General features: G+C 42.6%; 1 long non-coding RNA gene across 1 annotated transcript; it reads right to left on the minus strand.

The window, feature by feature from the left end:
• Nucleotides 1–1180: 1180 nt before the first annotated feature.
• Nucleotides 1181–4038, minus strand: LOC132115663 (uncharacterized). The gene is made up of 3 exons (XR_009425527.1): nucleotides 3968–4038; nucleotides 3003–3085; nucleotides 1181–1630 (listed from the first exon to the last, which is right to left on the minus strand). It is a non-coding gene; the product is annotated as an uncharacterized LOC132115663 (long non-coding RNA).
• Nucleotides 4039–18452: the final 14414 nt, after the last annotated feature.

Below are 18452 nucleotides of genomic sequence, written 5' to 3' on the forward strand. Positions count from 1 at the left end.
CTAATGATGAGAAGATAGGGAGAGAAATATATGACATTAAAACTGGAGCCCATACAGCGCGAGCGGCTGTCCGGACGGCTTCGCTCTTGGAGGTAATATCGTCAGATAGGCGGGGGAACTGCTCACGGGGAATACAAATGTTGCCTTTAAGTCTTAGATGGGTGGCTGAAAATGTGGAAGTATACTGAAAGAGGAAGATTCAGTTCTTTAGTGGATTAATCACTGTCATCATCTGAGCATTGTGGAGAAGCAATTTAGATGGTAAATACCAAGTTTGCTCGTATATCAAATGTTGATAATGTGGCGTGCCAAACTTGGCCTGCACATTTTGGACGGAAAGAGACTTATGACGAATAAATTTGCTTATTTGTTGTCAATGCAGCTTAATCTTAGTGAAGCAAGGAGAATTTAGATTAGTTTATATGAATATCAATGAACTGGTGAAAATGTTCATTGTTCTTTTGAAGACCTAATACACAATTCAAGCTAACTGATTTGTGAATGAACGAGTGAATGTATGTATGAATGAATGAATTAATAAATAAATATTTTCTGAAAGAAAAACAACTTTGCATTTCAATATTTGTTTTATTATTTCTAACCATTAATGCTCCCCATTTAACCCATTAATCTCATACCATTATTTATGAAATTCTAATTGCAGTGTAAATGCATTCATCCCACATCTGAACAGTCTTGTAAATATACCCAAATGCAGCTTCTGAAAACAAGGGTTTATGTCTTAATAATTCTATTTTGAATAAAAATATTCATTTCTAAGGCTGCTTTTTTATAGTGTCTATTAAATGCTTTTTCTCATTTAACACAAGCATGACTTTAAATTTGGATTTTGTCTTTTGAGGGGTAATTTCTCAGCCCAAATTGATGTATGATTCATTTTTATATATAACAGTATTATAACAAAAAAAATTAAATAATAATAATAAAAATACAAATGTACAAATAGCTACTAGTCAAAATAAAATTTGGCCTAGATGACATCTGAAAAAGAAAGTTGTTTTAGAGGTGAAGCAAATATAATTCTGACAAAGGTTAGAAAGAATACGTTCTGAATAGGTTTTGATTGAATGATGACTCAGAAGCGAAGCTAATGATTATGTATGTTTGGTTATGAAGCAGTTAAGGACTGCGGTATTTGCATATGATTAAAGGTTTCGAATGTGCGGGTGTATTGGGAACAATCTTAACCTTCACTAATGATAATAGCAGGTACAGTGTGAAATACCTGTTTTGATGGGGATGCCACATGGAGAACTACAAGGCAAACAATTCACCAACCAATGCTTTGATCAGCAGCAGATGTCAAAATCATCTCCTTACTTTCAGATCAAATGACAACTCAAAGTCAGTGGAATACAGGAGTGTGCATGTGTGGTGAAAATCGCTTTCATCTTTCTCTCTCTCATATGCCTTGATGGGAACGTATAAAGCCGGAGTCTATACAGCCAGCGCTATCTATTATATATAAGTCATCTATTTGACAATGCCGGTGGAGTATGGGTTTCCTCTGAAAGATCCAAACATCTTAATTACACTTCTGCCACCTAATAAGGAAGTGAAGTCTGGATGATGAGAGTGTGATGCCAGTTTTGGCTTCTTCACCGGAATCCTGGAAAATAAATAAATAAATAGTTATGAAACAAGGGAAATAAATTATGTCAGAATCTCTGTACCATTTTCAGTGCTGTTTGTTTATTGCATAATCCTAATTATGAGCAGAAGGCACTTCTAGAAATCGGGTACAGAATAGTGCTTAAAACAAAAGGTGCAAAAGGAGGCAGTTAACCTTTAGCAAGTTTGAAACGTCAACCTTGGGAAGTCAAACTAAATATTAAATGAGCTGCTGTATTTCCTATTCATTTTCTATGAGGTTTGCAGTGTTTGCATCCCTGTTACCGGATTTAAGAAATAAAGTCTAAATGCAGTTTAAAAGCCTTATTTTTAATAAAAAAAACCTTAAATGAACACTAAAATTAAATAAATGTTTATTTATTTGTTTGTTTGGCATAAATGTAACTGTTTTTCACATAGACCTGTTGGTTTGTAGCTATTACTAAATATGTTTCCTGTCTAAATATGCTGTCATTAAATACAGTTAACAACTAAAAACAATGATCATTTAAACAGATTATTGCACTGTTAATTGTTGGATACAGTAGAAATGCTCAAGACCTCTGAGGTGGAGCAGGCCAAAATCTCTATTTAAAGGAGGATAGGATTTCACTTTTCAATTGGGTATCCAGCTTATTTCATAGTTCTCACAACATAAAATATGAGAGTGTGCTTCAACAAATCATCAGGCACCAAAGCAACTATGTATTCATGGAAAGTGGCAGAATGAGACTGAGTAGATGTTACATAAAACAACAAAATAAAGGCTGCGTTTCAGATTCATCATCCTAGCCACTGTCAGAGTGATAATTTCATCGAACTAGGTTTTATCCTTCTGGCCATAAGCAAATTATGACTTTAAAAAGTATTATGTACAATAATATGTGAAGGCTGAGTTCTCCCATGCTAAAGTGATCTACTATTTTAATAACATCCTAAAGAGATTCCACCCATTAAAATCACTCTACTGTGACTGTACAGATTTCCATTAAACATTTATTGATATCGAAGGCATATAAAAATAAATTAGTAAAAGGACTGGATTGTTTTACATATGGCACTGAATGCAGCGGGGAACAATTGATCAAGATGAGTTAGAAATGAAAGGCAATTTCTTTCATGATGCTCTCCTAGTACCCCAAGTTAATAGCAGGTCCACATTACTGGGACCAACTGAATTATACATCCAGTGGAATTTCTGGTGAAATAGCTTGGCAGCTGAGCCCTTATGCAGCTGAAATTTCTCAGTGGAATATCTCCATTCTAAATAAGTCTGGTGGAGTCACAATGCCTTCTCAGGAACTGTTTTTATTGCGACACTTACCAATATCCAGATGCCTACTGGGAAGCTTTGAGGTCATATTCCTTACCCTGTCATCTCAAAGAGAACTTCCTCTAGCAGGAACCCCCTTGGAAAAGGTGATGTCATCTTCAGGCAGTCTTCATGTTGACCCTGTGTGGCCCAGACAAATGAAAGCCATACGGTTCAGCTTTGGAGAGATACTGACAGCGCTGCTTTGAAATGCTGATTATGCAGAATGTTCGCAGTCCCGCTGACTGAGTTTGTGCTCTACAAGAAGGTTTTGATCAGAGCGATGACCCTACCAGCAGGGGAAAAGCCCCACTCAGCTAATCATTATACATCACAGAGAACCTGCAAAACACCCCTCAAGATTTAAGGAGCTTCAGATATTGGTGTATTTGGTTCAAGTACTAATGGTAACTTTTTAGGCTTGATTTAATTTGTGCAAAACGAGATTTAGACCAGTGGTCCTCAACTGGTTTTGCTTCAGGATCCAGAATTTACAATAAGTAGTGAGTCAAACACACTTGCAAAATAGCTTAACATACAAAATTCCTTAAAATTACTAGTCTCAAAAATGTATTCATATTTCCACAAATGCACTAGCCTAACCAGACAAGTTTATAAACATTTGAACATAAGAATATAGTGTAATTTGAATGTTGTGGTATATATATATATATATATATATATATATATATATATATATATATATATATATATATATATATATACATACACACACACACACACACACGACTTTCAAGAGTTAAATGGATGGTTCACCTAAAAATGCCAATTCTAGACATTATTTCTCATCTGGAATACCAAAAAAAAGAAAGAAAGTGTTTTTTGGACCCCACATTCTTCAAAAAGAAGCATTTCATACAGGTTTGGAATGAAGGCAGAGTAAATGATGTAACTATCCTATTAAGGACCCTTAGGTGTCATATTCCTTAACATCTAAACCAATTCTGAGACACCATCAACCCCAGAACAAGGTCAACATCAGAGACCTCTTCATCAACAAACCTTGATTAGAAATATCGGCAGTTGAGAAATGGTTCTGAGGAACCAGGTAGGAGGTGACATGGAGCGTCTTCCCCATTAAAAACAGCTGCGCCCATACAGTAAGTCTGGATTAAAAGCCACGATGAGGAAGTGAGCTGCCACTCAACGCAAGACAAATGGTCATAGCGTGTCTGTATGTACGCAAGCATTCCCAACACGGTCAATACCAGCAGGTTGGGCACAAGAAGGTCAAGAATGGAACAAAAGAGTAAAAGAGGTTCCCCAATGTTTCTCACCCCATTCACTCTCTCTGGTTTCCTCCAGGGATGTCTGGAATCTGCCTCAAGGGAGCGAAAGATCTGGCTGCATTACTCACCCCATGACCCCATAACCCCAGTGCCTTACAAGGAGCAAGCGTCCTTTAAGAGAATGATGAATGACTCATAAAATATGGTCGTTCACTTGTGATTTATAAGGAAATGGTATTATTTGCGCTTCTTTTCCAGCTAAAAAGACCAGTCATAACCAACCAAAAGTGGTTATATGTCAAACTGGTTTCCCTGTCTGGTCAAACTGGTTTTCAGTTGTTCAGCTGAGAAGCCTGAAATCTCTCTGAAACCGTCTAATTTGACCAGCTTGACTTGGTGGTGTTATTGCCGAGACCAGCTCATTAGAGTCCTAGAACTGAGTAGGTTAAGTCCAAGCCAAGAGAACGGTTCAATCAAAGTCAACATAGAGACTCTAAAGAGGGTCTAAATGATTCACACACTGAACATTTGTACAACACAAACTGTAACACAGTGTGCTCTGGTCCAGAAACACCATTGCACAGAATGGATCATATGCAATAGTCAGCACAGATTCAGGGCGTCTGGGGGGAGGCTTCAGTCACATTTTACTGTGAAGGTACCAAGTGTGACCCAAAAATTAAGAGGCCCAGATGGTTAAAGGTATTTGCTCACCCCAAAGTGAAAACTCTGTCATTAATTATTCACCCTCATCTCGTTCCAAACCCATAAGACCTTCGTTCATCTTGAAGATATTTTAATGAAATCTGAGAGCTCTGTGACAGTCTATAGACAGCAACGCAACTGCAATGTTCCCAGTCCCAAAAGTACCACTATGCATGTGCGTAAAACTATCCCTTTAGCTTAAATGTAGTTTTCTGAAACACCCTAGTGTGAGAACAAGTTGCTTGGAACATTTGTTTTGTACCCACAAGCATTGATTAATTTTGGATTAGCTCAGAGTATTTTTTTAATAAAGGGAATTCGTTTTTTTTCCTAGTTGTAGTGATGTTCACACTCGCGTGATGCCTTTTGCCGTCAATACTATTGACGGTGTCCTTTATCAGTAGGCTTTATATTTATGCTCAACATGAAGTATAGATATTGTTGTCGTGAAGACAAGATCCTGTCAACTTACAACTTAACCATTGATTTCGAGTTGTGTCCTGTTTTGGAAGGCTAAACAAAGTAGTTTCGCTTTCACAATAAAACTCACAGCTTCTCCCCTTGGGCGGCAGCAAAATCAACAATACTACGGCGAGAATCTAAATTACGCCTTCTTTCTTTATGTGAACATTTGGGCGGTGTTATGCAAATATTCCCACACAGTAACGTAGACGTGAGGGCATATTTAAGCATTTTAGGAGGTTGTGGATGACATGTGGAGGGTGTGGAGGATCTTAACTTTTATAAAGAATATCTCTTTGGATTCGAGATTTAATTTGTTGCACAAACAGCTTGTAACACTCCAAAGAGAAAGGAAAACTTTAAATTGCATCATATGACTCCTTTAAGGGTTACTAAAGCCTCACTGATGGGGGCGGTAGGGGGATGAGAAATGTTGAGAACACTGTTCTACTATTCTGATCTTCCCCGACCTGACGTACTAATTAGATTTCTGCCTGAGGGCCAATCCATCATAATCGGTTGAGGCAGAGCAGATTTAGAGATATTCAAGATCTATTCTGTTTGACTTGTGTTAGCCTGTAATAACTCATATCTTCAACTTTTATGTCAGCATTTTGCACTGAAATTTTATCATTCCTAATGGCAAGAAGCTCACCTAACTCTAGAGCTCAACAGTCTGCCCAGGGCGCAGAAGACCAGTGGAAAAGTACAAACTCCAAAGAGCTGCAATCTAGGTCTAAGACAATTACATAACACACTGTTCGAACAATGACAAGTTCGAACAATGCCGTTCATAGTTTCCCTCAGATAACTGGCCTCAAAACAGTTACTTTGTGATGAACTGAATGTCACTTCTCTGTCTTCTTTCTTGCTTTTGTGCACATTTTGACATTTGTCATTGCTACTCTGTGTCCTTGTCAAAATCAAAATGCACCAAAGTGCTTTTGCAGCAGTTTATCTCTTTTATTGTGAATAATGGAAAGTATGAAACTGTTGTAGTGTTGTAAATAACCATCAACATTAAAGCCTGCAACCCAACGCCCTCGTCCTGAACGCCTCTCAACTTGCACGTGTCAGTGTTTATGAATAGATTAAATGAAACGGGACAAATTTAATCTTGACAAACTATGTATCATTATAAAGATCTAAGCCTCAAGCATTGACGACAGATCGCTGTTTTTCAATGGAAAGCTTATAAAGACTGTATTTGCTACATTTGTGTAAGCAGTACACATAAAAAACATGAACATTAGAAACGCTGTACATACCAGATCCGTCGTAATAATGAGTCATAAACACATCCACAGCCAGTGGCGGACTGGGACAGTAAATCAGGCCTGGAATTTGACACCACCCCAGGCCACCTCCGTTGCTGCAGTCACCACCTCACAATTCATGTGTCCACCAGACTGCTAAACTCTTTGGCTCTTTCAGTTGTTTGAATTGGGTGATACTTAAAAAAATAAATCAAAATCCTTAGACTGTGGACTGGTAAAATTATCAAATGAAGTATCAAGAAGTATCAAGCCATTCACTGTCTCTATCATCTTTCCCTTAATCCCCCTCTCTCTCACTCTGCCCATTAAGTTTCTCTGCAATATGAAATAAGCACTTTCAATAATCTATATTAATTATGCAGACATCAATTGTATGTCCCAATGATCACAGTCCTACTACTGATGACCTTATAAATCATAAAAGCACATATTTTTAAGAGTATAGCCAGCATGTTTAGTTTTGCTAATAGCTTAAACTTTACCTGAAGGTTCCTGCTCTGACTCAAAAGCTGAACTGTCCACCCTCTCTTGTTCAAAGCAGGAGCACTAACAGCACTAGTGCTACTGTGGCTTCCTTCGTCTCCTTCAAAATAAATAAGCATTGTACACTAGGCTACATATTGTACGCTAGAAATGGAAAATCTAAATTTCTGGTCAATTTTTTGCACAAAAAAAAATACTGTATCCCCATATGTGAAACAGTGTGCTAGTTTGTCATTAAGATGCTCTTTTAAAACATTTATCATTATATACATTTGTTTTATATATATATATATATATATATATATATATATATACATATATATATATATATACATATATATATATATATATATATATATATATATATATATATATATATATATATATTTTTTTTTTTTTTTTTTTTTTTTTATAGATTTTATCTATTGTAAGTCGCTTTGAATGAAAGCGTCCATCTGCCAAATGATTATGTAAATATTAGGGTGGAACAGTTCAACTTTCTCACAATTCGGTTTGTTTCACGGTTTTATAGTCACAGTTTCGGTACCGTTGTATGTGCTATGTTTATGGAAAAACTATACTTATATATATATATATATATATATATATATATATATATATTAGGGGTGTAACGATTCACTCGTTTTCTCGATGCATCGGTTACAAACCCTGTCGATTCATATGCATCAATCTTGAAACATGATTTTTGAATCGTGAATCACCGATCTTGGACAGTAATCGATTCAAAATGCTAAGAATCGAATGAATCGCGATTTCTATAGCGATTCAATGCTTTCAAAATGTATACACATTAAATTACTACACGCACGAATTAATGGAGACCTTGAAGAGTGTTCGTGAATCGCGCCTCTTATCTGTCCTTCACGCGCTCCACTGTTTACCGACTGAGACTGTCACAGGATTGCGCTCGCGCTCGCGCTCCGTTCGTCTCTGACGCAGCTGACATGTGATCTATAGGACTCGTGACCAGTAACACTAAAGTGAAGTAGCTTTACTTTTCTGTAGTTAGTCAATGGCTCTCTGCATCTTACCGACGGAGTTACCGGAGCCGTCGACAGCTGTGTTTATTGCATGGACGGAGCAGAAATGTAAGTGTCTAAATCATACGCACAGATCCATTGAATGATAAATGTGTCTAAACAATGCGGATGAACCGAATATACGAAGGAAACTTTTAAAATTAACCACAGCATTAACAACGACCTTGAAATAAGAACGCGAGTTCCCTTTCGAGAGTACTCTCGTACTGCGTAAGCTAGCTTACGCTATGGGAAAAGGTCCCCTTTTCTCGAGAATATGAAGCCAAAAATTATCCTTAATTTTTAAATAATGTAAAACGCAGTGCTGCAGCACAGCAGACCTAAGCGAAGCGGCTCGCGCGCTTATTGGCTGTGCTGTGGCAACTGCAGCAACCTATGGTGAGGCGGCGGAGAGGAACGAACCAATGGGGGCGCTTCGCGCCCATTGGATGTCAGAGCGCGCCAAAATAGGTGTGGCTGGAACTATATAAGCCACCGCTTCGCCATAGGGATCAGATTTCATCTCCTTCAGCGATCTCACCTGCACTTCGCTGTCTTCTCCGGAGAAGCCTCTACACGCCGTCGAAAAGCCTCTCAGCGGGATAGCACTGCAACGCAGATCTGAGGACGTCGGCTCGTGCTTCATCTCGACGCCGCCTTCAGCACTCGCTTCCTGCTGCGCCATCCGGCGTGACTATATCCTTTATAAAGCTAGTGTGTTTGCTGCTGCATCACACTTTTTTCTCCAAAATTCGAGGCGTTGTTTCAAATGCCTCGGGCCTGCGCTTCCTGCCGAGGCCCTCTGCCCAGCGAGGACCGCCACATCCTCTGTGTCTCCTGCCTGGGCCGCAAGCATGCTGAGAACGCACTCTCCAAGGGCGGCTGCCCTGAGTGCGACAACATGGCTATATCGACCCTGCGGGCTCGGTTAGCTCAAACCAGCCACGATGCTCCACCCGCTCCGCCTCTTCTCTCTCAAGTGCCGCGTAAGAAACGCCGCGATCAGAGAATGCCTGAGCACACTGCTACACGCGAGCTCACGCCGGAACACTCCCCGCGTGCCTCGCCCGCTCTCTCTCCTTCGCCTGTCCTCTTCGTGGACGAGCAGCGCCAGTCTCTGCTCATCAGCGCCCCCTTCTCCTTCGGAGCGCCTGAGGCGGAAGAGGACAGACACGACAGCCTTTCTCTCGCCGCGTCCAGTAGTGAGGAATGGTCGGGCTCCATTGCGGACCCCCCCCCCCCCTACAGCCCCCAGCTGCACCGGACAACGCGCTGATATCGACGCGGAGCTTACTCGCGTGCTTACAAGGGCTGTCAGCGACCTTCAGCTCGACTGGTCTCCTCCAGACGAGCCCGCTAAAAGCAGGCTGGACGAATGGTTCTTGCAGGGGCGCCCCCTCTCGAGGAGGCAATTGCTGCACACCTCTGCCCGCCCTCAGCCGCAGGATGGCGGTCAAAGCCTGTGCATCCATCCAAACCGTGCCGCACCACCTCAGCTCTCGCTGGCCGAGCATACACCTCCGCTGGTCAAGCTGCTTCGGCTCTACACACCATGGCTGTGCTGCAGGTTTTTCAGGCCAGACTTCTCCGTAACCTGGACGAGTCTGCCCCAGATACCTATGACTTTAAAGATCTCCGCAGCGCTACTGATCTAGCCCTGCTTGCGACAAAGACCACAGCACAAGCGATCGGCCGAAGCATGGCAAGCCTCGCTGTTTTCTCACGCTCACGGAGATGAAAGACGCCGACAAATCCGCCTTTCTTGACTCTCCTATCTCGCCTTCCGGCCTCTTTGGCCAGTCGGTTAAGGGTTTCGCTGAACGCTTCACTGAGGCTCAGAAGACGTCACAAGCAATGAGACACTTCCTGCCGAAACGCTCTAGCTCTGCTGCGGGACGCCGTAGAAATGCGCCGCCCCCTCAGACCTCGAAGCCATCGCAGCCAGACTTACAGTCTCGCCCAGCGACCAAAACCCAGCACCGCTCTCGCTCTACGAGCCGCAAACCGCCAGAGAGACGGGGACCTCGGCCCAGGATTGTGCTGAACCCCGAGCCTCCGAAGCCCTCCTGACCTTCGTGCTGAAAAGACCGTGGTTAAGTCCCGCTGCGGCCGGACCACCACACAAGAAACCTCACATACTTCCTCCAATCCCCTCACTAAAGGCGGTTGGAGATGTCTATACTGCAGTAAACGAGCCTGTTACAATGCACGCACGGCTGCACACAAACGCTGTTTTCACGGCGACCTCAATAAAGCACAAAAAGAGCTTTTTCTATGTAGGCAGTGTGCCCACTACACAGTACGCACCCCTACATGTATGCACACTCCCCCAAGTGTCACAAAAACACACTCGGGTCCCCTTTCATGCCCACCTTCCCGCTCGCGCCGGAGGTGCTCTAAATGTAGCGCGCATGCCCACTTCTCAGTGCGCAACCCTACAAATAAGCGCTGTCACCACAGTGTCCCAAGCACAGCATACTCGAGCTACTGGTCCCCTCATAACAGGCGGCCAGTGCCCGAAGCACATTCAACCCATAGCCGCACGAGCCGCTGCATGGCAGGCCATCCCCGGCATATCAAATTGGGTTTTGAATATAATAAAACGAGGTTACTCGCTCCAGTTCGCTCGCAGACCGCCGCGCTTTCGCGCCGTGGTCGAAACGAAAGTGAAAAGCGAAATGACACACGTCCTTCGCGCCGAACTGATAAACCTTCTTGCAAAAGGGGCGATAGAAACTGTCCCCCCTGCGCAGCGCGAGTCAGGCTTTTACAGCCGCTACTTCCTTGTACCAAAAAAGGATGGCGGTCTCAGACCCATCCTAGATCTCAGACGTTTGAACAAAGCGCTTATGGCGCGATCGTTCAAAATGTTAACTACCAAACAAATACTCGCGCAAATTCGCCCGAGGGATTGGTTTTTCTCAGTGGATCTGAAAGACGCTTACTTTCACATTCAAATAGCACCTCATCACAGGCCATTCTTGAGATTCGCCTTCGAGGGGCAGACTTATCAGTACATGGTTCTTCCATTCGGCCTCTCCGTAGCGCCCCGTACGTTTACACGGTGCATGGATGCCGCTCTCGCACCCCTGAGAATGCGGGGAGTGCGAGTATTGAACTACCTCGACGACTGGCTAGTTTTAGCCCATTCCGAGGAACTACTGACGACACACAGATCCTGGATCCTCAGCCATTTAGAATGCCTGGGTCTCACGATCAACACTGTCAAGAGCGCTCTGTCTCCCAGCCACAGGATTTCCTTTTTGGGGATAGACATAGACTCTGTGACGTGTACAGCGCGTCTGACGTCACAGCGCGCTCTCACTATTCAGCATCTAGCCGTGTCGTTCAAAGCCGGGTCTCTTTACCCGCTCAAACGATTTCAAGAAATGCTAGGTCTGATGGCATCAGCCTCTGCGGTTCTCAAACTGGGCCTGCTGCGCATGCGCCCACTACAACGCTGGCTGAGAGACCGTGTTCCAGCGCACGCCTGGATTTCCGGCCGCGCGCGCATCAAGGTGACCCACGGCTGCATCACAGCTCTGGCCCCTTGGAAAATAGCCAACTGGTATCAGTTAGGCGTAAGCACGGGCGCTGTCTCGAAATGGAAAGTAGTCTCGACAGATGCATCCAACCTCGGTTGGGGCGCCCTGTACGAGGGCAGGTCTGCCTCCGGCCTCTGGTCGAGCCCGGAGCGACTGTTACACATAAACTGTCTGGAGATGATAGCGGTCGAACTATCCCTGAAAGCTTTCCTCCCATTTTTAAAGGGCCACCACGTTCTGGTCAGATCAGACAGCATGTCAGTGGTGGCCTACATAAATCGCCAGGGTGGTGTCAGGTCAAAAACCTTGCACACCCTGACCGTACGTCTTCTGACATGGGCACATTACAATCTGCGCTCGCTAAAGGCAGCGCATGTACCTGGCATCCTGAACCGGGGCCCGGACATGCTTTCCAGGGCGAATGTTCCCCCTGGGGAGTGGTCTCTTCACCCACAAACGGTTCAGTTGATGTGGAGCATCTTCGGCAGGGCAGAGGTCGACCTCTTCGCCTCAGAAGACAACGCTCATTGCCCAATATATTTTTCAAAGAGCAGGGACGCGCTGGCCCTCGATAGGCCCAGACGCCCGCTTTATGCCTTCCCACCGGGTGCGATGCTACCACAGGTCATCGATCGGGTCAGGAAGAGCAGATGTGCTATGCTGCTAGTAGCCCCACTCTGGACGACCCAACCTTGGTTCTCCGAGCTGATGCAGCTGTCCAGTACAGCCCCATGGCCAATACCGCTGCGGAAAGATCTCCTCACGCAGCTGAAGGGCGCGCTCTGGCACCCCCACCCCGAACTTTGGGCCTTCATGTATGGCCCCTCAACGGGTACCCGGGAACCTCCCTGAGGGAGTGTTAAAGACCATTACGGAAGCCAGAGTGCCCTCAACCAGGCGCCTTTACGCGCAGAAATGGTCAGTGTTCTCCACCTGGTGCGGGACACGGAACCTAGACCCTCACTTATGTGACGTGACGGAGATACTCTCCTTCCTACAGGAGCGTTTAGATGCGGGCAGATCCCCGTCTACACTCAAAGTGTATGTGGCAGCCATTGCAGCTTCTCATGCTCCGGTGGCCGGCCTATCACTGGGAAAAAAACGAACTGGTCATTCGTTTCCTTAAGGGAGCTCGTCGGATGAACCCTCCCCGACCCCCTTCAATCCCTTCCTGGGACCTGTCTACGGTCCTAGAGGCCTTAAAGGGCCCCTCTTTTGAACCGCTTCAGTCTGTCGATATGAAGCTTCTTTCGTTCAAAACCGCTTTTCTACTGGCTCTGGCCTCAGTCAAGCGAGTGGGGGATTTACATGCGCTATCTGTAAGCGCTGACTGTCTCGAGTTTGGGCCTAATGACTCCAGAGTCATTCTCAGACCAAGACACGGCTATGTCCCCAAGGTGCTCTCAACACCGTTCAGAGCACAGGTCATCTCGCTGTCAGCCCTTTCCTCGCAAAGCGACGAAAGCAACGCGAGCTTCATCTGCCCCGTCAGGGCTCTAAAAACCTATATTGCGCGCTCCACCTCATTCAGGAGGTCGGACCAGCTCTTCATATGCTTTGGTGGGCGCACCCGAGGTCTCGCCACCACGAAGCAAAGCCTATCGCGATGGATAGTAGACACTATCTCGCTGGCTTACAAATCTAAAGGCCTTCACTGCCCGTTCAGCATCAGAGCCCATTCCACCCGAGGTATGGCCTCGTCATGGGCGTGGTCCTGCGGGATACCACTGGATGATATCTGTGCGGCGGCAGGCTGGGCCTCTCCGTCCACATTTATTAGATTCTATAATCTGCAAGTCCCTGCCCTGCAGGCCAGGGTACTTTCTATATAGACGTGCTAAGCCTTATCACGTCCCCCTTTTTTCGTTCCCTATATAAAGCTCACTAAGGTTGGCTGTTGGGACTGGGATTTCTCCTGCTATAAAGCCCCGGGCTCTCGCCTCGGGCTGTGACAGGTCGAAGTTCCCGAGCACGCACGGCGTTTTACATTGTGTTCCCATAGCGTAAGCTAGCTTACGCAGTACGAGAGTACTCTCGAAAGGGAACGTACTCGGTTACTAACGTAACCTCGGTTCCCTGAGATGAGGGAACGAGTACTGCGTAACCTGCCGTGCTATGTGCTCGGACCGGGTGATCGCTTCAGTCGATTTAAAACCTGATCCCTATGGCGAAGCGGTGGCTTATATAGTTCCAGCCATGCCTATTTTGGCGCGCTCTGACGTCCAATGGGCGCGAAGCGCCCCCATTGGTTCGTTCCTCTCCGCCGCCTCACCATAGGTTGCTGCAGTTGCCACAGCACAGCCAATAAGCGCGCGAGCCGCTTCGCTCAGGTCTGCTGTGCTGCAGCACTGCGTTTTACATTATTTAAAAATTAAGGATAATTTTTGGCTTCATATTCTCGAGAAAAGGGGACCTTTTCCCATAGCGTAAGCTAGCTTACGCAGTACTCGTTCCCTCATCTCAGGGAACCGAGGTTACGTTAGTAACCGAGTACGATTTATCTGATAATCAGATGCATGAAAGTAGCGTTTGTTTCATTAGCAAACAGACATCTGGCACGTTTTCTCTCAGAATCATTCGCTGATGGAGAGGAAAAGTTAAATAGAGATGAAGACGTTTTCACACTGAAAGAGAAGCGATCTCGCTCTCATAGACGTGCCAGGCTATATCTGCAGCTAAACTGAATAAAAGCAGAATGAATGATGAAACCCACAAACAATTTATGAATGATGCAGTGCTAATTGACATTTATTACAGTACAGAACTATAAAGTATATTTTCTACCTTATTCTGTGCAGAAAATTTAAATAATTGCTAATTAAATGTAGCCTAGTATATAAAACAATCATAAAATTGCCATTAGGAAAAAAATATCGATTACAAATGATTGATTATTGTCCAGCAGTGTATTTGATTTATTACAGCTAATTTAAAGTAATTAAAAAAGAAGATAATTCCTTCTAAAAAAAAAAATAATAATAATAATAATAATTATTATTATTATTATATAGGCTACATACATAAAATGATTGTATTTGACATTTCTGTCACTTCTGAAATTATGGCTATGCCCCTGGTGTGACAAAATCTTAGCTTATACATAATACTCTTTAAGCTCTTTTTTAAAAACTTGGCTTACATACATTTTTACGTATGCCACGTCGCATCATTAAACTAGCATTTAACAATGGACAAAATGTTTTTGGTTTCTTTTTTTTCTAACCTATGGTTCTCTAACCATAAATGCTACTGTAATTTGCCCCCTGACTAAGCATTTAAAGAATTTAGTAAAAGCATTTAAATAATCCCATGAATGCACTTAAAGAATGCAGAATCGAATCGTTATAATCGAATCAAATCTAATTCAATTGTGAATCGAATTGAATCGTTCTAAATTTGCAAAAATCGCTCTTGAATCGAATCGAAAACCTATGAATCGTAATCGAATCGCTGCCTTGCCAAAGTTTCATAAGCCCTAATATATATATATATATATATATATATATATATATATATATATATATATATATAATTATTATTAAGAATATTCTAACAACAAACAACAGCAAAAATAAATACAATAGAGTAAAGATACAAAAAAAATAAACTGACTTTCAGGTTTTTTTTTTTTTCTGGTAGGTCTTGCATTAGTTTTTAGGTACAGAAATTGAATAAAGTAATCATATGTAAAACTGCATAGCATTTTGAACTATAAATGAAAGATAATTCTTCATTAAAGTTACAAAAGCTTTTTAATCAGGAGCAGTGAGTGATTTCTTTGTTGCTGCTGTTCGATTAATATAAAGACTGTCACTTTAAGAGAATGCACTGATACAGTGTTCGAATTAGTATTGAATACGAGTGAATGATTTGTCAGGTGTTTTTTTTCATTGCTGTTGTTGTAATATCTGGGAATCCAGGATGCGCATCCATCAACAGAATCATATATTAGTTGAACCCTGTTTGTTTTACGTGTTATTTATTTAAACCATATTACAGATGCTTTGTCAGATTTAAGTTGAACAGCGGTCCCAGCGCGTGCCGAGCCATGTGTGGTGAATCGAGCGGTTTGGATTTTTTCAGGGAACTGTCCCATCTCTAGTAAATATAAATGTAATTCTGACCGACCTGCTCCCTTACTGGTGAACATGGCTGGGATTTTGCAGCAACTTGCTGCGTCTGTGGCCAGGGCTTTTCTCCTTTATATACGTTCCCTCTCTGCTCCTCCTTTGCATTTACGCTCATTTTTTGCACGATTTTCTAAGATAAAGCCTGTCTCTGGATATAGCCAATTAGGCAGTGCTACGCTGATGTTTGGTCATGTGGTGGTGTCATTTTCACGCCGCGATCGCCTGATTTGTAGATTCATACCTGCCTATTGCACGTCTGCTCGATCGAATGCCCAGCGGCAGCCGGCAGGCCAGAATGACCGTCAGGCCACCGGGAAATGTCCCGAGTCCGCCCCTGTCCACAGCTGTAAATCCCGGTTTAGTTAGAAAGGTAAGAGTCCACTGAACGACATCTCATGAAGCACGTTTAGTCCAACGAAGCAATAACGATGTAATATGGATCATAATTCCTTTGTTTATGTTTCAGTTATTCAGCAACAGAACTGTTTGCGTCCGTTATGGAATAACTCATGGTCGGAAACTGCGTTATAAGCAGCGCATGCGCAGCTTGGTGAGCCGAGTAACAACAATTTCATCCTGTCAAAGAGTTCCTCAACCTCGAGCCAATAGCCTTTGTGTATGAGATGTGACAGAGCATTTGATTTGTTGAATGTAGTTAACGAATACTCCCTTCAATGAACGAGTTTCATATGAGTCTGAATGGGATCTAGAGATCTTATGGTTCGTGAATGAAATAACTGAACTGGTACCCATGTCGTTCGTGCAGGAGTTGAATGATTTAGTAGAAACCTCGTGCTTTGTTCATCTGAACAACTTAATTATACTTTATATATTGAATGCGATTATGCATACATTTTAAAAGATCAGTTTTTGTAACAAGTGAATATGTTCGTTGACTTAAGACATAACACATAATACACTCTTTTTCATCACCTGCTGGCATATTTTGTGTAATACGAAGAAATGGTCACTGAACGGATCAGTAAAATTCTGAACAAATCATTTTGGTGAACGAACTGAAAATGAACGAATCTCTGGAAAGAATCATAATTTCCACCACTAGAATAAATGAAAGATAGGTTGAAAGATAGTTTATTTGAATTTTGGCGCTCCCTCGTGCTCGTCAGCTGATGGAGGCGGAACTTATAGCGATCGCCTTTTTCTTTGTTTGTTTTATTTTTCAACAGTTTTTATATATGCAAGAGTGTGTTTTATGTTGAATGTGAAATGTATCTGCATGATTACCATCTGTTTGAGTGCAAATCAGCCCAAATCAGCTCGCTATTACTGAATGGTCACGGCTATCAAAGTGAACGCGTCTATATGAATAGAGAAGTGGATTATTTACTTTATGGCACATTTGTGTTATTACCATCTGTATAAGTGGCCATCAGCACATCAGCACTTATTTGCATCGTAATTCATTGTAAAAGCTGCATTTCTAGCAATCTCATGATTTTCTGTAATTGGCAAACAAAGTTAAATCTTTTTTTATTTTTCTTATTATTATTATTATTATTTTAATCAAATTATTCTTATTGTATTTTTCTAGTGCTCAAATAAATCACTTATATGGTGTCTAAGTTTCTGTCTAGTGTTTTATAATTGAAAAAAAAAACTATGCAGTGGTATGTTTACTGAATAAATAGTTTGTAGAAGCCTTCAATACTATTGGGAAATATATTTTCTTATATTTGGGGGGTGGGGGGTCTAGACATAGTCTCAGAAAAATATTTGCAGGAGTCTCATTTTTTGATGATATCTTATTCAGATTTTTAAATAGAAACTCATGAGACATGTGGCTTTCAACCCATTACTTTTCTAGATTGCTCCAGGACTCATTTCATGTATTTTTATATCAAATAAAAAAATATTTAAGTGTGGTAAAAACAATTTCAAGGCACTTCGGTGTCTATAACTTTTAATATTTTTGAGCATTATCAAATCTGGTTGATAAAAACTAAAGCCCAAAGTGTCTTCTTTCCAAAGACACCAACATTATGTTTGTAACACACTGAAGTAGGAAACGGTTACAATTATTAAGTCAGGTAGAGCACTTTCAGCTGTGAGTCCCAAGGTTAATAAACTAAAATTTTCAACATCTGAGATGTTTTTTTTTGTTTGTTTGTTTGTTTGTTTTTTGTCCCACGTGTCTCTAATTACATATCTCATTCAAAACATAAAGCAATTTAACAATGGGTAGCAATGGGACAAAATTAAATGTTTTTATGCAATACATCAACCAATAGCAAGATATAGCTCCTTTTCTTCTTCTTTCGTGTGTCGTCATCAAATGTCCAGCTCAGTAGAACTCAGCCACGTTCTCATCTCAGGTCCCACGTCGAAGAGGCCGGCCTCCGACGGTGGTTTATACAGTGGACAGGTGGTGATTATGTGCTCAGCGGTCTGCTCTGGCTCCCCACACTCACACACTGCTCTGTCCTCCAGGCCCCACTTCCTCATCGATGCTTTGTAACGTCCAACCCCAGTTCGCAGGCGGTTTAGCAGAGTCCATTGCCGGCGTGGCAGATCCTCTCCTTCAAGAGCGCCACCAGGGTCATAGATGTAACGGTGGATTTGTGAGGGCCCTGCTGACTCCCACTCCTGCTTCCAGGC

Source organism: Carassius carassius, chromosome 35 (assembly GCF_963082965.1).
Source record: "Carassius carassius chromosome 35, fCarCar2.1, whole genome shotgun sequence".
Classification (NCBI taxonomy): domain Eukaryota; kingdom Metazoa; phylum Chordata; class Actinopteri; order Cypriniformes; family Cyprinidae; genus Carassius; species Carassius carassius.